This window comes from Cervus elaphus, chromosome 4 (assembly GCF_910594005.1).
Source record: "Cervus elaphus chromosome 4, mCerEla1.1, whole genome shotgun sequence".
In the NCBI taxonomy this organism is placed as follows: Eukaryota; Metazoa; Chordata; class Mammalia; order Artiodactyla; family Cervidae; genus Cervus; species Cervus elaphus.
Genome location: NC_057818.1, coordinates 59,917,158 through 59,939,319, shown reverse-complemented (window position 1 = coordinate 59,939,319; position 22,162 = coordinate 59,917,158). Strand labels below are relative to the sequence as shown.

At 38.6% G+C, this 22,162-nt stretch overlaps 1 pseudogene; it reads right to left on the bottom strand.

Moving 5' to 3' along the window:
* Nucleotides 1-6,702: 6,702 nt before the first annotated feature.
* On the bottom strand, nt 6,703-7,519 carry LOC122690093 (annotated as a pseudogene).
* Nucleotides 7,520-22,162: the final 14,643 nt, after the last annotated feature.

The following is a 22,162-nucleotide window of genomic DNA, read 5'->3' as shown; positions in this document are numbered from 1 at the left end:
TAAGAAGAGGTGGCAAGAATACACAGAAGAACTGTACCAAAGAGATCTTGATGACACAAATAATCATGATGGTGTGATCACTCAAACTCACCTAAAGCCAGACATCCTGGAATGTGGAGTCAAGTGGGCCTTAGGAAGGATCACTACAAACAAAGTTAGTAGAGGTGATGGAATTCCAGCTGAGCTGTTTTGACTCCTGAAAAATGATGCTGTGAATGTGCTGTGCTCAATATGTCAGCAAATTTGGAAAACTCAGCAGTGGCCACAGGACTGGAATAGGTCCATTTTCATTCCAGTCCCAAAGAAAGGCAATGCCAGAAAATGCTCAAGCTACTGCACAATTGCTCTCATCTCACACACTAGTAAAGTAATGCTCAAAATTCTCCAAGTCAAGCTTCAGCAACACGTGAACTGTGAACTTCCAGATGTTCAACTGGTTTTAGAAAAGACAGAGGAATCAGTGATCAAATACCAACATCCTCTGGATCATCGAAAAAGCAAGAGAGTTCTGAAAAACATCTATTTCTGCCTTATTGACTGTGCCAAAGCCATTGACTGTGTGGATCACAATAAACTGTGGAAAATTCTGAAAGAATTGGGAATACCAGACCACCTGACCTGCCTCTTGAGAATCCTGTATGCAGGACAGAAAGCAACAGTTAGAACTGGATATGAAACAACAGACTGGTCCAAAATAGGAAAAGGAATACATTAAGGCCGTGTATTGTCACCCTGCTTATTTAACTTATATGCAGAGTACATCATGAGAAGGGCTGGGCTGCAAGTAGCACAAGCTGAACTCAAGATGGCCTGGAGAAATATCTATAACCTGAGATATGCAGATAGCACAACCCTTATGGCAGAAGGTGAAGAAGAACTGATGAGCCTCTTGAGGAAAGTGAAAGAAGAGAGTGGAGAAGTTGGCTTAAAGCACAAGATTCAGAAAACTAAGATCATGGCATCTGGTCCCATCACTTCATGGCAAATAGATGGAGAAACAGTGGAAACAGTGTCAGACTGTATTCTGGGGTCTCCAAAATCACTGCTTATGGTGATTGCAGCCATGAAATTAAAAGATGCTTACTCCTTGGAAGGAAATTTATGACCAACCTAGACAGCATATTAAAAAGCAGAGACATGACTTTGTCCACAAAGGTCCATCTAGTCAAGGCTGTGGTTTTTCCAATAGCCGTGTATTTATGTGAGAGTTGGACTATAAAGAAAGCTGAGTGCAGAAGAATTGATGATTTTGAACTGTGGTGTTGGAGAAGACTCTTGAGAGTCCCTTGGTCTGCAAGGAGATCCTATCAGTCCATCCTAAAGGAAATCAGTCCTGAATATTCATTGGAAGGACTGATTTTCAACCTGAAACTGCAATACTCTGGCCACCTGATGTGAAGAGCTGACTCACTGGAAAAGACCCTGATGCTTGGAGGGATTGCGGGCGGTAGGAGATGGGGACGACAGAGGATGAGATGGTTGGATGGCTTCACCTACTCGATCGGCATGAGGTTGAGTGATCTCCGGGAGTTGGTGATGGACAGGGAGGCCTGGCGTGTTGCGATTCATGGGGTCACAGTCAGACGCGACTGAGCGACTGAACGAACTAACTAAGGCAAAAGAAGTAATTGAGCATTATTGTGCCCCTTTTTGAATTGCCACAGAATATGAGATGACATCATTATTTGAACTTCTCCTTTAAATTCTGAATTAATTATTCCAGGGTGAATAGCAATTCCTTTACAAGTCAAACTAGATCAGTTGAGTAAAAGGCTTAAGGTTTGTGGGGGTGGGGGCCAAAAAAGTCTGGTAGGTATTCTAGAGAGGACTACTTGAGGGTAAAGGAGAAAATCTTTTAGGGCTGATATATTGATGGCAAAACTGCCGGATGTTGAGGGTTTAAGGGAAAACATGGAATTTGCCCCTGGTTTTTGCTGAAGAGGACTTGGGGGGTCCCATGCTTGGAGTTTCCTGGAATAGGTCTTCCTTCACTATCAAATTTAGATTTGCAATCTTTGGCCCAATGCATTCCTCTATGGCAGTGAGGGCAAATTCTTGGAGGTTTGTTTATTAACCTTCTTAGGGCAGTCCCTTTTTAAATGGTTTTTATCTTTATATGTAAACATCCTTCATTTTCCTTTCTAAAGGCAGCAGCCATTGTCTCAGCTACCATTTGCATCTTTTGAGATTCTGATCCTAGATTGACACAAGCCTTCAAATAATCAATAATAGTCCCAGTCTCATGAATTGGAGCAATAGCTCTTTGACATTCCTGATTTGCATTCTCATAAACAAGTAATTTCTCTAGCTGTTTTCTGACTTCCTCTCCAATTACAGTATGGGAAATAGCAGTTTCTAATCTAGTTTAAAAATCAGCATAATTTTTATTAAGTCCTTGTAATATTTCGGTGTAGCTACCTGTAGGCTCTCCTTGAGGAGTAATTCGATCCCAAGTTTCAAGGGCCACTGCTTTTAATTGTTCATGCAACAAGGAAGGGCATTGTATTTGAGTTTCTATGGCATCAAATTGTCTGGTGTCAGTTAACATTTCAAAAGTCATTTGGTTTTGGGAGTGCCAGCTCAGACATTCTCGTTAGCATGATCTCTGGCTATATCATGAAATCACATTGTCCATTGAAGATATTCTCCTGCTTTAAGGAGAGCTTTTACTAGAATTCACCAATCATAGGGAATAAAGTTTCCAATAGAAGATGCCACAGCATTTAGAAGCTCTTTAGTAAAAGACGAATGTGGGCCATACACAGTTACAGCCTTTTTCACTTGTTGCCTGTAAAAGAAACTAATACCTTCATATTGAGGTATTATGTGCCCTTGAGCATCAGGATTTCTTTAAACTGGAAAGGCAGACAAACCATCGGGTTCAGAGACTTGTGATTGCAAAGCCAGTAATTCAGAGAGCTTCTGTCATGGAGGAGAGTGAGTATGTACTGATTTTTTGCAAATATGAGTCTGTACTAAGGACTTATCATTATTATCTAAAAAAAGATTGCCAGTTTTGATGTCAAAAAGTGTCTCAGGAGAGTCGTTGTTAGAATCATTAGGTTCTATCAAAGGAGAGACTTTTGGATTTCTGCCTGCTGGCAGAGGAGGAGCCTTTGGAGCAGCCGGGGAAGGGCTTGTAGGAAAATTCTGCAATATTTTATGTTGTACTAATTGGGCCTTTTGTACAGTTATATCATTTAATTTATGTTCAAGTAATAAGTGTTCTGTTGTTGAACATTAGGAGGACTAGAAGTTACCTTGAAATGGCAGAATTACAGCTTTAATGAGAGCCCAAATGTGCCAGAAATCGATTGGAATACTTTTTTCTCCATTTGGTGGCTCGTTCAACATTTTCTTTGACCCAGTGCCTAATTTCTAAATCAAAACTGTCTTTATCAGGGAACCAAGGATTACAGTTAACCACTGTTGAAAGACAAGCTTCTATTTATTGGCGCGAAACCAAAAGTCCCTGAGCTTTAAACAAATGGTGAAGTAAAGCTTAGAAATGATGGGGTTTTCCAGCCGTTTGAAGTTAAGTAGAGAAATGAGGGGTTTTTTTAGCCGTTTGACCAGTGTCTTAGTACTTACTGACCTCAATAGGCCCTGAGTCACTCCGTCTGAAATGCCACGTATACCAGAGTCCCTGTTCTGGGCGCCACATGTTGGGGTCCTTTAATGGATAGAGAGACAAAAAAGGCATGGGGACCTAAGCTCTGATGGAGAGAAGGTGCTTTAATGAACTTTTTGTGAGTATATGTAGGCTGTTGTACAAGGAATTTCTTTTGACAATGATAAAGGTCAGAAAACTAAACATACAGCAATCATTACCAAGGGAACAAGGGATTAACAATGGTCATAAGGTCAAGAGACAATCCATAGCTCATGAAAGAGGATCGAGACAAAGCAGTTTCCTCCTAAAGAGAATGTTTACTGAGGGAGACCCAAGCCTGTCTCACACACTGACCCCAGCCCTGGGAGCAGCTTGCTGTTCCACTGATAAGGAACAGAGGATTTATGAGAAACAGCACGAAGGTATCGTCCTGTTAAACATCCCCTGACAGACAGGGAGGCCTGGTGTCTGCGGTTCATGGGGTTGCAAAGAGTCGGACACGGTGAGTGACTGAACTGAACTGAACTGAATCAAAAACATCCCAGAAAACAATGTCCAGGACTTGAGGGTGTCACATGTGATCCTATGAAACATTATTAAAAATAACATCTATCCTTCTTAAACTCTTCCAAAAAGTTTAAAAGGAGGGGAACACTCTTAAATTTATTCTGTCAGGCTATCTCTACTCTGATATCAGTACTATAAAGATCCCCTACAGAAAATTAAAGATCATTTTCTTGATGAATATGGTTGACAAAAGCTTCCAAGAAAATATTAGCAGACAGAATTCAACAATCTATAAAAGGCATCATAAATGATTATCATGTAGCATTCTTCCAGAGATGCAAGGAGGGTTAAAAATCCACAAATCAATCCATGTGATACACCACATTAAAAAAAGGAAGAGAAACACAAGATTGTGTAAACAGACGTAGAAAAAGCATTGACAAAATCAAACATCCATTCATGGTAAATACTCTCAGAAAAATGGGCATAGAGAAAATACTCTCAAAATTAAAAGGCCATTTATGACATACCCACACAGGTGGACATCTGAAAGCTTTTTCCTCTAAAATCAGGACCAAGGGAAGGATGCTCACTCTTGCCACTCTGGTTTAAAAGTGTGGAGGTCCTCGCCACCACATTTGGACAAAAATGTAACAAGAGACATCCAACACCTAAGAGAAGAAGTAACACTGTCACTACTATAGAGAAATGATACTTTATATAGAAAACCCTAATATCTCCACCAGAAAACTAATTAATGAATTCAGTACACACACACACACACACAATGAAATATTCTTCACCCCTTAAGAATAAAATTTTGCTGTTTCTAACATAGATGGACCTGGATATCATTCTGTTTAGTGAATTGAGTCAGACAGACAAAGACAAATACTGTATATTATCACCTGACATATGCAATCTAAAACTACTACAAATGGATGAAAATAATGAAGTAGAAATAGACTCTCGCACATAGAGAATAAACTAGTCTTTACCAGTGGGGAGAGAAAGTGAGAAGGGGCAAGACAGAGTAAAGATTCAGAAGTACACACTACTATGTATAAAATAAATAAACTACAAGGACATACTTTACAGCACAGGGAATATGGCCAATAGTTCATAATAGCTTTAAACAAAGTATAACCTATATATTGAACCACAATGTTGTACCTCTGCCACTACCATAATAGTGTAAATCAACTATAATTAAGTGAAAAATTTAACATAAAACAAGAGTTCTACATTGTGTTATGTGGTTGTAATGGCAGTTCATATTACAATATTTACATGTAACAAATTACTAATTCTTACACTTTAAATGTACACAATGTTATATGTCAAATATATTTAGTTTGAAAAATCTGCTGAAATATAGTTTTCTTTTGGCGTGTTTTTTATTGTACTTCACTTCAAATTCCTCATTTCTACATGAAAATATTTTAACGTGCTAATCTCCCTGCAAGGCTCTTTCTAATAAATACTGCCATCTCTCTTAACATTTAAATCAGTTCTAATGAGGTGGATGAAACTGGAGCCCATTATACAGAGTGAAGTAAGCCAGGAAGAAAAACACCAATACTGTATACATGCATATATATGGAATTTAGAAAGATGGTGATGATACCTCTATATGCAAGACAGAAAAAGAGACACAGATGTATAGCACAGACTTTTGGACTCTGTGGGAGAAGGCGAGGGTGGGATGATCTGAGAGAATAGCATTCAAACATGTATAGTATCAACTGTGAAACAGATTGCCAGTCCAGGTTTGATGCATGAGACAAGTGCTCAGGGCTGGTGCCCTAGGATGACCCTAGGAGGGAGGTGGGAGGGAGGTGGGAGTGGGGTTCAGGGTGAGGAACACATGCAAATCCATGACTGATTCATATCAAAGTATGGCAAAAACCACTACAATATTGTAAATTAATTAGTCTCCAACTAATATAAATAAAGGAAAACAAAACAAACAAAAAAAAAACAAACAAACAATGTTAACTATAAACTTGTAACTGGCTCCCAAACTCTTACCTGATTTTACCTTCGAGTGCAAACAAGAGTATTCTTTACTCTGTAAGGACATTAATTTCTTCAATTTTATTTCTGACTACTGTACACACTGATCCATTTTTCATGTATACTTGAATCTATAATTCCATACCTACTTCATTTCTGGGAAATTTGTTTGCTTAGACTAAAAGTAACATATTTGGACACTTCATAATATGCAGATTATTTCAAGGCCTGCTGTTTATTGCATAAACATGAGCTCCTTTTCTACAAGAAAACTTCACTGATATATTCATATTTCATGACAATACATTTCAATTGGTCTTTATGTTGAAGAAGATACTTTACATGTCCAGTATAAGATTATCTTGAGATTCAAAATATAAATTAGGAATCTGAGGGTGAATAAATATACTGGCAACCGATCATTATAGAAATAAATAAAATTTACACTTTTCTCATAATAGTAGAGGACTTTGTACTTCTTATCCCAGCAAAATAGAGCCTGTGTACACTGGAGTTATGTCTCATTAGCAGAAAGGGGCTGACAGTTGGAAAACACGCTGCAATTATTATAGTGATGTCCACAAGGAACCGGCTGGGCTGATCAAAAAGAGCCAAAAGAACTTGACAGATGGAGGAAAGAATATAAAAGCAGACAAAGGTGCTCCCGAGGAGAAGGATGAATTTAGTAGCTCTGGACTCAGGGGAGGACCTGGAGGAGGCATCAGTCCTACGAATGTGCTGGACCTGCTGCTTATGTCTGTACAGAATGAGAACCATGGAGCTGCCGGCCCAGAGTGTGAGCCCCAAACATAAAACATCAGGGAATAATAACAATGTTGCATACAAGGCACTTTCAGTTTTGTCAGTATCAATAGAAGAACAGTAGCCATAATCTCTTTCCTCTGTGGTGTTTTTGTCACTCCATTTGCCAGTCATATGGAAAGGAAAAATGACATTTACCAGCATTTGCAGGATCCAACACAGGAAAATAGAGAGAACCACGTACTTGGGAGCTGTTACTTTCAGTGCTGCCCACCTGGAGTTCCAGGGACTGATTGTGATCACCTGAAAGACACTCAAGAGGCAGATGCTGCTGATGGACACTCCCCTCCCCACTCTGTGCAGAAAGAAGAGAAGTTTGCAGCCAACATCACTGCGGATATGCTTCCACCCAAAGACTGCCATTGTCTGGGGGACCCCTTTAGAGAGGAGGACCAAGGAGTTGGCCACAATCAGGTGCTTAAGGATCAAATCTGTGGACCTTAACCTGTAACCCATGAAGTGAAGGATGATATAACTGCACAAGAGTGAGAAATTCCCCAGGATTCCAACCACGGTCTGTGTTAAGATGATCCTGCCTATCATGAAAAAGCTGCTGGCCATCCTCTCAGTTCACAGTCACTGGTATTTTTGAGTTAGAATGTCCTGCATGGGAATATGAGGCATGGGTTACATGCATCATGTCAACTGAAATCCAATATTCTCCACTTAATAATAGTTCCCACTTGGAAATATTTGCTTCTTGTGTTTCTGTTACCAGCAGCCTTTAAAGGATTTCATGTATAACATTTAAAGAGAACTAATATGTAAAATTAATTACTGAACATACTCATGTGATCCCTTCTTCATTCTTCAGAAATTTATTAGGCAGGAACTGAAGGGACCTTAGTTATACAGAGGATAGTAACCTACTCCCAGACAGGTTAAGTATTTGTCAACCTGCTTCTTAGTGCAGAGTGAGGACTGAATCCCATTGGGCTACTCAAGACATTGGTTTGAGAAACCTCCCAGGTGCTTAACTGATTAAAACCCTGCCTCCCACTGCAGAGGGTCCAAGTTCAATCCCTGGTCCAGGATCTAAGATCTCGTGAACTTTGATGCACGGCAAAAAAAAAAAAAAAAAAAAAGAAGAGAGAGAGAGAGAAAGTGCACTGATCACCAGCCATGCCAAACAGCTAGTTAGTTGCAAGCATATAATAAACCAGATCTATATTGGATTTTGATTTCACAGTTTTTCTGTTTGTAGATTTGTGGTATTTTTTAATTTTCGTATAACATGATTCCATTTATTTGTAAAGCTTTATTCCATGGTACCACATATTATGAATTAAGTCTTAGTATCACAACACATGAACATCACTGCTGGCAGTAGAATAGAGCAGTAGTCTTCATCACGAAAAGGCAATGTCATGAAGATGAGAATGCCTCACTGTGAGGATGGCAACAGAAAGACTCTTTTGTTCCCATGACAGAAACACAACTAAAATAGCATGTATTATAGAAATAGTTGAATAATCATATGTAGGCAATAAACCTTGGGGCATAAAACACTAACATGTGATAAAACAGATGAAGATGAAACAAAATTATTATTGTCCAATCATACACTGAATCAGTATGTTATTGTCTGAGCCCAGTGAATATATTAGCAATGAATTAATATTTGCAGTTGACATTAAAATACAAGACACAGAGGAAAATTTGGCACTTATAAAGCATGTATTCTTGTGTCTTTCAGAAACTGACATACTAGATTTGCTAGAATGTCAACAAATTGGTGTTGGTGTCAGTTTCTGATGTGATCACTTACCCAGAATCTTGACCTGCCTTTCTCTCACAGACTCTGCTGCTCAGACGAAAGTACAATGAATATATCTTCCAGCTGCCAGGACAAGGGCTCGGTGGGATGGTCATTATACCCAATATGTGTGTGGGAGAGAGGCAGCGAGATCCTGATATATGGGTTTGAGACGCTATGCTCCCCTCCCCTCCCGTCAGAACTGCAATTATCATGTCACCTGCAGCAGCGAAGGGAATGCAGGCTTGGGAGCTGAGAACATTTCCGGAAACTTTTCTCTAAGTTGTTAATTACTGGAAACAATTACAAGTTTCGAGTTAGCAGCCTTAGGAGACAACTGGCTCTACTTGAGAGGCATTTTCTTTTCCATGATCCCTGAAGGGGATGGTCTCACGAGGAAGAAATGCTGAAATCACACACATTAGGGACTGACACAAACCATGTGCATCCCTCTGGATTCTTCACTTCCTGAGATGAGTCTCTGCCCTAATACTAGTACTTTCCTCACCTTCAACCATTGAATGGAACCGTCAATGAAAGTATTGGTAAAGAAGTCGAATGAGACAAAATACCTGGGAATTATATTCGAAGAGACAAAAGAAAAAGGAGGAATATCATCAAGAACTCATGATAGGAACCACTAGCACAACTTATACCAATTTAGACTCATTTTCATAATTCAGTGCCACTTATTATGGAAATTTTGTAGGAAATAAACTTTATTATTATTGAACCCTTTGATACGAATTGGGTCCAGAACAAATAAATAGAAAAAAGAGTGAGGGTTTCAAAATAGCTATAAAATAAAAGTACATAAATCTGATGGCTCGAATATTTTATCAAGTACTTAATTCAGGAGCACCCTGGAGAGGAAACAATATGCCACTAAAACCAGTGCATCAGTGCAAAATTAAAAGAAAATGTGAAATGCAAGTAGGAGGCTTCACAAAAAGCAAACATCCTAAACTTAATCATGTACTTCTAGCCTCGAGAATTGTGAAAAACTGTGAAAACTATGGATGTTTAAACCACCCAGGCTGTTGTATTTTATTAAGGCAGACCTAAAATATAATACAAACTGTAAGAGTCTGTCTGTTTGATCCCTGGACTTCCAGGAGTGATCCTGCAATTTATGGCGGAGAAAGTTTTGCCTATGTTCCCTTCTAGAAGTTTTATGGTGTCATGTCTTCTCTTTAACCCTTGGAGCCATGTTGAGTTTATTTTTGTGTATGGTGTGAGGATGTGATTTGACTTCACGGATTTACATGAGGCTGTCCAGCTACCGGAGAAGAGTGAGAAGAAATAACTCGATAAAGAACAAAGTGACGGAGCCAAAGTAAAACAATGCTCAGCTGTGGATGTGACTGATGATGAAAGTAAAGTCCAATGCAAAGAACAGTATAGCATAGGAACCTGGAATGTTAGACCCATGTACATTGGTACATGGTTCATGTACCAAGGTACATTGGCAGTGGTCAAATAGCAGATGGGAGGAGTGAACATTGACATTTTAGGAATCAGTGAACCAAAATGGGCTGGAACGGGCAAATTTAATTCAGATGACCATTATATGTACTACTGCGTGCAAGATCCCTTAGAGGAAATGGAGTAACACTCATAGTTAACAAAAGAGTCTGAAATGCAGTATGTGGGTGTAATCTCAAAAATGACAGAATGATCTCTCCTTGTTTCCAAGGCAAAGCATTCAATATCAGAGTAATCCAGGTCAATGCCCCAACCAGCAATGATGAAGAAGCTCAAGTTGAACTGTTTGATGAAGACCTACAAGACCTTCTAAAACTAACACCAAAAAAAATGTCCATTTTACCATAGGGGACTGGAATACAAAAGTAGGAAGTCAAGAGATACCTGAAGTAACAGGCAAGTGCGGCCTTGGAGTACAAAATGAAGCAGGGCAAAGGCTAACAGAGTTTTAGCAAGACAACGCACAGGTCTTAGAAACACCCTCTTTCAACAACACAAGAGACAACTCTACACCAGATGGACATCACCAGATGCTCAACACCAAAATCAGATTGATTATATTCCTTGCGGCCAAAGATGGAGAGGCTCTATACAGTCAGCAAAAACAAGACCAGGAGCTGACTGTGGCTCAGATCATGAACTCCTTATTGCCAAATTCAGACTGAAATTGAAGAATGTACGGAAAACCATGAACCATTCAGGTATGACCTCAATCAAATCCGTTACAATTACACAGTGGAAGTGACAAACAGCTTCATGTGATTAGGTCTGGTAGACTGAGTGCCTGAAGAACTGTGGACAGAGGTTGGTTACATTGTACAGGAGGCACTGTTCAAGACCATGCCCAAGAAAATGAAATGCAAAAAGTCAAAATGGTTGTCTGAGGAGGCCTTACAATTAGCTCAGAGAAAAAGAGACAATAAAGGAAAAGGAGAAAAGGACAGATATACCCATCTGAATGCAGACTTCCAGGGAATAACAAGGAGAGATAAGAAAGCCTTCCTCAGTGATCAATGCAAAGAAATAGAGGAAACCAATAGAATGAGAAAGGCTAGCTATCTCCTCAAGAAAAGTGGAGGTACCAAGGGAACATTTCATGCAGAGATGGGCACAGTACAGGACAGAAATGGTATGGACCTAACAGAAGCAGAAGATATTAAGAAGAGGTGGCAAGAATACACAGAAGACTATACAAAAAAATCTCATGACTGAGATAACCACGATGGTGTGATCACTCATACTCACCTAGAGCCAGACATCCTGGAGTCTGAAGTCAAATGGGCCTTAGGAAGCATCATGACGAAAACAGCCAGTGGAGCTTATGGAATTCCATTAAGCTATTTCAAGTCGTAATAGATGACACGGTGAATGTGCTGCACTCAATACACTAGCAAATTTGGAAAACTCATCAGTGGCCACAGGACTGGAAAAGGTCTATTTTCATTCCAATCCCAAAGAAAGGCAATGCCAAAGAGTGTTCAAACTACCACACGATTGCACTATATGGGATTGCATTGAATCCTTAGATTGCTTTGTGGAGTATACTCATTTTCACTATATTGATTCTTCCAATCCATGAACACGGTATATTTCTCCATCTATTTGTGTCCTCTTTGATTTCTTTCACCAGTGTTTTATAGTTTTCTATATATAGGTCTTTTGCTTCTTTAGGTAGATTTATTCCTAAGTATTTTATTCTTTTTGTTGCAATGGTGAATGGACTTATTTCCTTAATTTCTCTTTCTCTTTTCTCATTGTTAGTGTATAGGAATACAAGGGACTTCTGTGTGTTAATTTTATATCCTGCAACATTACTATATTCATTGATTAGCTCTAGTAATTTTCTGGGGGAGCCTTTAGGGTTTTCTCTGTAGAAGATCATGTCATCTGCAAACAGTAAGAGTTTTACTTCTTCTTTTCCAATCTGGATTCCTTTTACTTCTTTTTCTGCTCTGATTGCTGTGGCCAACACTTCCAAAACTATGTTGAATAGTAGTGGTGAGAGTGGGCACCCTTGTCTTGCTCCTGACTTTAGGGGACGTGCTTTCAATTTTTTCACCATTGAGGATAATGTTTGCTGTGGGTTTGTCATTTATAGCTTTTATTATGTTGAGGTGTGTTCCTTCTCTTCCTACTTTCTGGAGTGTTTTTATCATAAATGGATGTTGAATTTTGTCACTGGCTTTCTCTGCATCTATTGAGCTAATCATATGGTTTTATCTTTCAATTTGTTAATGTGGTGTATTACATGGATTGATTTGCAGATATTAAAGAATCCTTGCATTCCTGGGATAAAGCCCACGTGGTCATGATGTATGATCTTTTTAATATGTTGTTGGATTCTGTTTGCTAGAATTTTGTTAAGGATTTTGTATCTATGTTCATAGAGATATTGGGCTATAATTTTCTTTTGTTGTTGTTGTTGTTGCATCTTTGTCAGATTTTTGTATTAAGGTGATGGTGGTGTCATAAGATTAGTTTGGAAGTTTATCTTCTGCAATTTTCTGGAAGAGATTGAGTAGGATAGGCCTTAATTCTTTTCTAAATTTTTGGTAGAATTTAGCTGTGAAGACATCTGGTCTTGGGCTTTTGTTTGTTGGAAGATTTCTGATTACAGTTTCAATTTCCATGCTTGTGATGGGTCTGTTGAGATTTTCTATTTCTTCCTAGTTCAATATTGGAAAGTTGTCCTTTTTGAAGAAAAGGCATCTGGTCCCATCACTTCATGGCAAATAGATGGGGAAACAGTGGAAACAGTGGCTGACTTTATGTTAGGGGGCTCCAAAATCACTTCAGATGGTGATTGCAGCCATGAAATTGAAAGATGCTTAGTCCTTGGAAGGAAACTTATGACCAACCTAGACAGCATATTAAAAAGCAGACACATGACTTTGTCCACAAAGGTCCATCTAGTCAAGGCTATGGTTTTTCCCGTAGTCATGTATTTATGTGAGAGTTGGACTATAAAGAAATCTGAGTGCAGAAGAATTGATGATTTTGAATTGTGGTGTTGGAAAAGACTCTTGAGAGTCCCTTGGCCTGCAAGGATATCCAATCAGTCCATCCTAAAGGAAATCAGTCCTGAATATTCATTGGAAGGACTGATGTTCAACCTGAAACTCCAATACTCTGGCCACCTGATGTGAAGAGCTGACTCATGGAAAAGACCCTGATGCTGGGAAAGATTGCAGGCGGGAACAGAAGGGGACGACAGAAGATGAGATGGTTGGATGACATCACCGATTCAGTGGAGATGAGTTTGGGTAAACTCTGGGAGCTGGTGATGGACAGGTGTTAGGATCCTTTAATGGACTGGAACCTGGTGGTCTGGAGTCAATCATAAGGAAGTGAAAGAGCAAAAGTGGTTGATAGTCCCTGGTTTACACTAAGGACCAATAAAGCCCTTGACACAGGGCTTGCATCACTCACGAAGGCACAGGGCACCCTCTCAGTGGGAACTTGAAAGCCAATGCAGGAGACTGAGCACAATGGGTCTCTACGCTCCAGAGAAATAGCAGTGGGTGGAGGTGTGGCGGGGGTGGGGAGTGAGAGAGAGAAAAGTCACAGGGACTTAAGCTCTGATGGAGCAAATGTGCTTTAATTATCGTTTTGTGAAGATGTGTAAGTTGTTGTACAAGGAATTTCTTTCGACAATGATAAAGATCAGAAAACTAAATGTGCAGCAACCACTACCAAGGGAACAAGGGATTAACAACAGTCATAAAGTCAGGAGACAATCCATATCTCAAAAAAGAGGATCGAGACTAAGTTTTGTCATAAAGAGAATGTTTACTGAGGGAGACCCAAGCCTGTCTCCCACAATGACCCCAGCCATGGGAGCGGCTTGCCTTTCCACTGATAAGGAACAGAGGATTTATGAGAAACAGCAAGTAGGAAAACTCCTGTTAAACATCCCCTGACAATTCTCCATTATTTATTTATAAAATTTGTAAAAAGGGCTCTGACCATTTGAGTTTGTTTAGTTTTAACAATTTTTGCATGAAGGCAACAGTAAATGACAAATATAATTCTCAAGACAATCAGTAAAGTCATAGTTCCTGACCCGATTCTGTGAGTGATGCTTTGAAACCATCTGCATGGGTCCATCCCAATTAACTGATCAGCTAGTTGTTCAGCTAAAGTTTCCAAATTAGTGGAAAAGGCCAGATTTTTAGAAGAGGTTTCAAAGATTTCTTTTTGTAATACTGTACATTCAGAGAGACATTATCATGTATGTTTTGTAAAGGAAATATGATTTGTTCCCTGTTGTACACACTATGATTAAATTGAACAGGAGTAACACAAAATTGAGTAGAATTCCAATCACATTTTAGTATCACCTGTTTTTGTATATCTATTAATTGATCTCCAACCTATTTGATGGCTGTTTTAGTTCTTGTATTTCATCTTAAATATTCTCATCTATCTGAGCCTGAGTGGCCCAAATAGTATGAGCATCTTTAGTCCAAATTTGGATAAAATTATGTGTTTGAATTGAGGTTTGTAATGCAATGCCAGTGATGGCAGCAGTGGTGCAAATAGCTATTAATCCCAAAATGCCGAGAATCAGCCATCCAATGAATCGTTTAGATCACTGGAGCAGTATAGTAAGCAAACAGGAAGCAAGTCCAGCCACAGGACCTTCTTCCCAGGGCCATTGGAGATTTACTGGTATCCACAGACTACGTCGAGATTGAAGAATCAAAAGGGAATCATTTCTTAAGGAAATAGTGGAGTTAAGAGAGCTATATAATTTGCAATTTATACAAGTTAAAGAACGCAAACTCTTAATGAATTCTAAGTTTCCTATAGCTACAACAAAAGGAAGTGGAACACAGGCTTGTATGAACTATGAGTGATGATAGCAAAATAAATAATTACTATGACTCTGATTGTTCCCTGTGAAATGTCCAGTCTAAGTCCCAAGTTCTTCAGCGCTTGCTGCAAGTTTCCAGATGTCCCATTGTTTAAGCCCAATCTGTTTATCAAGGACGATTTGAGAGCGAATAGGTGTCATTTCGCCATCAAGCCAGCCAAGGAGTCCTTTTCATGGCAGTGTTTCATTGAACTGTTGGTAATCTTTTCTGTTACTTGAATAACATAATCACATATAGTACTGTTATTATAATCTGAGCAGTTAGATAGCCATATACCATGGGGTCCCCAATCAAGAATGGTGTAATTGGCCATAAACATAAATTTCCCTGATGCAGCTTGACATCTATCTCAGTAAATAGAGTATATTTAATGTCTTTATAAGTAAACCCCTTACATTCTGACTTTTGTCCTCTTCCTAGAGTTTTGGTAGTGTTGACATGGTGTTCAGAAAAGGACAGGGCAGTAAACAGTTCAAGCAATGTGTGGAAGTTCTTTTATGGAGGCAGGATGAAAGCCCATGTTTGTCAACTAACATTAATACATAATTTTGTTGGGCCCATGCATAAAGGAAGGATTTCATAGCCTAGAGAAATGTCAATTAGTCTTCCTTCATTCTCAGGATGAGAGAGCCCCTCCAAGCTCCAAGGAGGGGGCATATGTGTTGAGTCATTAGTGGATACGATTGGTCCTATATCTGTCCATTCTAGAACCTACAATAAAAAGGGAGGTTAGGTACATAAGCCCAATAAGTGTGATCAATCAAGTCAGCCTGAGTGGGGGAAGCAAAAGCAAAGCAAGCATAGCAAAAAAAAATATTTTCAGGATTCTGAGGCATTCCCTGTTGAGAAATCAGATTTTCAGCTTGATTAGTAAGGGTTTTTATCTGTCCCCAAGTAGGGAGATCATAAGGTCGATGACGTCGAGTGTGGCAATTTTGGAAATGTTTTAAAGCCACCATGGCTTGAACTGGAATTTCTTCCTCCTGAGGTTTCTGTTGTTTCATCTCTAGTTTGAATGTTGGGGGCCCCCTTAGGTCGAATCTTCCGAAGAGGAAGCCATGTGCATTTGTTGGATCCATCTGGAGAAATAGAAGCATACCCCTTTCCCTGTAAGATTAGTTTTCTAGATTTCCATTGATTAGTTAACCCGTCTTGATACCAAATGGGACGAGGAAGGGACGTGTCCTTCAATGTCTCCTAATGTTTTTCTGCTTTTGTCAAAATATCTCCTTGCAGTAAGTTAAGAAACATTCAAAACAAATAAAGCTATATTAACAATATTTATAGGCTTAAAGAACATATGGCGTTGGAATCTAGTAGAGTCTGCTCTAGATAAGGAAGATAGAAGTGTTCCTATGCATTTCCTCCTGTTAAAAAAAAATTGTAGTTTCTTTGTGTCATGTGTCTGTTTAACTATGTCTCGTGTTTGTGGATTACAAGGAATGTCTGCAAAGTGTTTAATAAAGAATGAAAATAAAAACTCTTTGAACTGTCTAGAAATATAGGCAGGGCCATTGTCTGCTTTTATAGAATTAGGTGTTCTCATTATTGCAAAGTAAGCTAAAATGTGGGTTATAACATGTCGTGTAGCTTCACCTCAGAGAGGTGTTGCCCATATAAAAGAAGAATTTGTATTGATCAAGACATGTAAGAAGGAAGAAGATGAATGTTAAGGGCAATGAGGTATATGCATTTGCCATAAATATTTTTTATATTTTTGTATTCATCATTCCATTCATAATTCCTTAAATCTTTTATTAAAAATGTGCATCTTATTTTTCTTTAGCAACCATGAACTGTCTTGTATATTAGCATTTTATAGATTGGTGAATATATTTATTATATTATATATTATAATATATATTTATTTATATATGTGTAAATATATACACACATGTATATTTATACAATTATATTTAAACAATATATTTATTATAATATAACATATTTATATATTTATTAATAGTGCAAACCTCTTTAAGTTCTCTGTAAGAAAAACGTTCTGTAAGAGGAAGTTAGTGGTCAGTAATTTATGTTTTAAAATCTTATTTTATTTGGAAATGACCTAGCTATTTATTGAATTTTTATTATTTAGTTTAGTATAACTCTAGAAATTTAAGTTCTCCCAATCCTAAGAGATTATTTTAGATTATAATAATAGATTATTTCTTTTAATAGAGTTTATCTAAAAGTTTTCATCTCATTTATAAATATATATATTATATTTATATATATATATAATATATTTTTATATATATGGAGAGGGAAATGTCAACCCAATCCAGTGTTCATGCCTGGAGAATCCCAGGGATGGGGGAAGCTGGTGGGCTGCCATCTATGGGGTTGCAGAGAGTTGGACAGGACTGAAGCGAAGCAATATATATATATATATATATATAAAGTTACCTTTTGGTTGACAAATTTAGTTTACCTTAAACCTAGGCACAATAAAAGTATTATATAATGTTGATGACTTAAGACATGTCTTAATATATTAGCAAACAATTATATTTAAATTATATTTATATTTAAATAAACACTACATTTTATTTCAGCCTCTTGATGAAAGTGAAAGAGGAGGGTGAAAAAGTTGGCTTAAAGCTCAACATTCAGAAAACTAAGATCATGGCATTTGGTCCCATCACTTCATGGAAAATAGGTGGGGAAACAGTGGAAACAGTGTCAGACTTTATTTTGGGGGGCTCCAAAATCACTGCAGATGGTGATTGAAGCCATGAAATTAAAAGACGCTTACTCCCTGGAAGGAAACTTATGACCTACCTAGACAGAATATTAAAAAGCAGAGACATTACATTGCCAACAAAGGTCCATGTAGTCAAGGCTATGCTTTTTCCAGTGGTCATGTATGGATGTGAGAGTTGGACTGTGAAGAAAGCTGAGCACCGAAAAATTGATGCTTTTGAACTGTGGTGTTGGAAAAGACTCTTGAGAGTCCCTTGGACTGCAAGGAGATCCAACCAGTCCATCCTAAAGGAGATCAGTCCTGGGTGTTCACTGGAAGGACTGACGGTGAAGCTCAAACTCCAATTTTGCCACCTCATGCGAAGAGTTGACTCATTGGAAAAAACCCTGATAGTGGGAGAGATTGAGGGCAGGAGGAGAAGGGGACGACAGAGGATGAGATGGCTGGATGTCATCACCGACTTGATGGACATGAGTTTGAATAAACTCAGGGAGTTGATGATGAACAGGGAGGCCTGGCGTGCTGAGATTCATGGGGTTGCAAAGAGTTGGACACAACTGAGTGACTGAACTGAACTGAACTGAAACATTATATTTAATATTGAATATTTTTCAGTTCACAGGAACCTGAATTTAAATAGAGCTCATTTAACTTCATATTATCTAAAATCATAGACATACATTGAGACACAGATAAACTTAGATAGACGGATAGAGATAGATTTCCCCTTGAAATTAAAAAAAATTTTTTTTTTTTTTTAGTTCTTTTTATTACTGGAGTCCCAGATAGAGTGGGCTGTGTTTCAAGGACATGATGAGAGTTAGCTTCAGGCCTTTTCCTAGGTCTGTTTTTGTTTCCCAGGCAGAATTGAAGTTTCAAAAAAGTATTTTAAGAAGTTAACCTTTTCATAAATGCATGTGTAACAAGAACCAGTTTTGTAATTTCAAAATAGATTTTATTTTAATCAGTTTTTTCTGGCTTCTAAGGTACATCATGGCCACTCAGTGTCAAAAATGTCATTTTTCTTTCTTATAGTCACAGTATATCACTAATGATATATGCATGAGGGAATTGTTGTCACATTGGGTGTAAAGCCTTGGCTACAAAATTTTGACAAATAGTGAGACTGTTAAGCATATCTTGAGGTAACATAGTCCATTGAAATCTTTTATGAGACCCAATATGATTAGGATAAGGGAGAGAGAAAGTGAATCTCTCCCGGTCTAAAGGGTGTGGGGGTGTATTGAAAAAGCAATCTTGTAAATCAGTAATAATAATATGCCAATTTTGAGGAACAGTAGTAGGTGTTGGGATCCCTAGTTGCAATACACCCATAGGTTTCATAGATGCATTAACTTTTGTAAGGTCTGTTAGAGACGCAATTTGTTATTTTTCTTTTTTATAACAAAAATAGGAGAGTTGGAGAATTCCAAGGAGAGCAAGATTCCTCAATATGTTTCGATTTTAATTGTATGTCTATATGTTCTTTAGCAGCCTGTAATTTATCTTTCATAAGGGGCCATTGCTCTGTCCAAATAGGCTCGTCTTTTTTCCCAGTTATTCTAATAATTGTTTTGTTTGTTAAATGAGCATTGGCCCCTAGGAAAAATGTGGAATGTATATCTGAGATTGACATTGCATAAGTCATTCCTTACCTATTAGATTAAGTGGTGCATTTATCACATAAGGAGAAGGAAATGGCAACCCACTCCAATATTCTTGCCTGGAGAATCCCATGGATGGAGGAGCCTGTTGGGCTACAGTCCATGGGGTGGCAAAGAGTCGGACACAACTGAGCGACTTCACTTCACTCACTTACCACATAAGGTCTTAATGTTGCAGGTTGGCCTTCTGGTCACTCACAGGGGTATATTTGAACACTTTGATAGACTTCTTGCATTTTGGTTTGAGAAATTCCTGCAATTTGGCAAGAGACTTTTTTGTATAGGCCATGATTTGGGCCATAAGTGTTTGGAAATAATAGTAATATCAGATCTAGTGTCAAGGAGACTAGAAAATTTTTTACCATTAATTTTGAAATTTATATTTGGTCAGGCATATTCAGATACCAATGATGTCCATAAGGATTGTTTCTGGTCTGTACTGTTGAATCTGCCTGTCCATATATCATTAGAGGAGTTAATAGAAATGTGTTGCCAACAAAGGTCCATCTGGTCAAGGCTATGCTTTTTCCAGTGGTCATGTATGGATGTGAGAGTAGGACTGTGAAGAAAGCTAAGTGCCGAAAAATTGAAGCTTTTGAGCTGTGATGTTGGAGAAGACTCTTGAGAGTCCCTTGGACTACAGGGAGATCCAACCAGTCCATCCTGAAGGAGATAGGTCCTGGGTGTTCATTGGAGGGACTGATGCTGAAGCTAAAACTCCAATATTTTGGCCACCTCATGCGAAGAGTTGACTCATTGGAAAAGACCCTGATGCTGGGAGGGATTGGGGGCAGGAGGAGAAGGGGACGACAGAGGATGAGATGGTTGGATGGCATCACCGACTCGATGGGCATGAGTTTGAGTGAACTCCAGGAGTTTGTGATGGACAGGGAGGCCTGGCGTGCTGCGATACTTGGGGTCGCAAAAAGTTGGACACCACTGAGCAACTTAACTAACTAGCTAAGGCAAAAGAAGTAACTGAGCAATCTTTTCCACCTTTTAGAATTGCCATAGAATCTGAGATGACATCATGATTTGAACTTCTCCTTTAAAACCTGAATTAGTTATTCCAGGGGGACAGCAATTCCTTTACAAGTCAAACTAGATCAGCTGAGTAAAAGACTGAAGGTTTGTGGGGGTGGGGGCCCAAAAAGTCTGATAGATATTCAAGAAGGGACTGCTTGAGGGTAAAGGAGAAAATCATTTAGGGCTGATATATTGATGGCAACACTGCCGGATGTTGAGGGTTTGAGGGAAAACATGGAATTTGCCCCTGGTTTTTGTTGAAGGGGACCTAGGGGGTCCCCTGCTTGGTGTTTCCTGGAATCGTCCTTCCTTCAATATCAAATTTAGATTTACAATCTTTGGCCCAATGCCTTCCTCTATGGCAATGAGGGCAAATTCTTGGAGGTTTCTTTATTAACCTTCTTAGGGCAGTCCCTTTTTAAATGGTTTTTATCTCTACTTGTAAAACATCCTTCATTTTCCTCTCTAAAGGCAGCAGCCATTGTCTCAGCTAGCATTTGCATCTTTTGAGTTTCTGATCCTAGATTGACACAAGCCTTCGTATATAATAGTTCCAGTCTCATGAATTGGAGTGATAGCTCTTTGACATTCCTGATTTGCATTCTCATAAACAAGTAATTTCTCTAGCTGTCTTTTGACTTCTTCTCCAATTACAGTACGGGAAATAGCAGTTTCTAATCTAGCTAAAATATCAGTGTAATTTTCACTAGGTCCTTGTAATATTTTGGTGTAGCTACATGTAGGCTCTACTTGAGGAGTAATTCGACCCCAAGTTTCAAGGGCCACTGTCTTTAATTGTTCATGCAACAAGGAAGGGCATTGTATTTGAGCTTCTATGGCATCAAATTTTCTGGTGTCAGTTAACATTTCAAAAGTCATTTGGTTTTGGGAGTGCCAGCTCGGGCATTATTGTTAGCATGATCCCTGGCTGTATCATGAAACCCATTGTCCATTGAAGATATTCTCCTGGTTTAAGGAGAGCTTTTACTAGAATTCGCCAATCATAGGGAATAAAGTTTCCCATAGAAGATGCCACAATATTTAGAAACTCTGTAGTAAAAGGCGAATGTGGGCCATACACAGTTACAGCCTTTTTCATTTGTTGCCTATAAAAAAAAAAAAAAAAAAACGAATATCTTCATATTGAGGTATTATGTGCCCTTGAGCATCACGATTTCTTAAAACTGGAAAGGCGGAGAAACCATCGGGTTCAAAGACTTGTGATAGCAAAGCCAGTAATTCAGAGAGCTTCTGTCATGGAGGAAAGTGTGTACATACCGATTTTTTGGCAAATATGAGTCTGTACTAAAGACTTATCATTATTATCTAAAAAAGGATTGCCAGTTTTGATGTAAAAAAGTGTCTCAGGAGACTCGTTGTTAGAATCATTAGGTTCTAGCGAAGGAGAGACTTTTGGATTTGTGCCTGCTGGCAGAGGAGGAGCATTTGGAGCAGCCGGGGAAGGGCTTGTAGGAAAATTCTGTAATATCTTATGTTGTTCTAACTGAGCCTTTTGTAAAGTTTTATTGTTTAATTTATATTCATATAATAAGTGTTCTGTCTCTTGTTGAATATTAGGAGGGCTAGAAGTTACCTTGAAATGGCAGAATTACAGCTTTAAAGAGAGCCCATAGGGGCCAGAAATCGATTGGAATATATTTATCTGTTTTTGGTGGCTCATTCAACATTTTC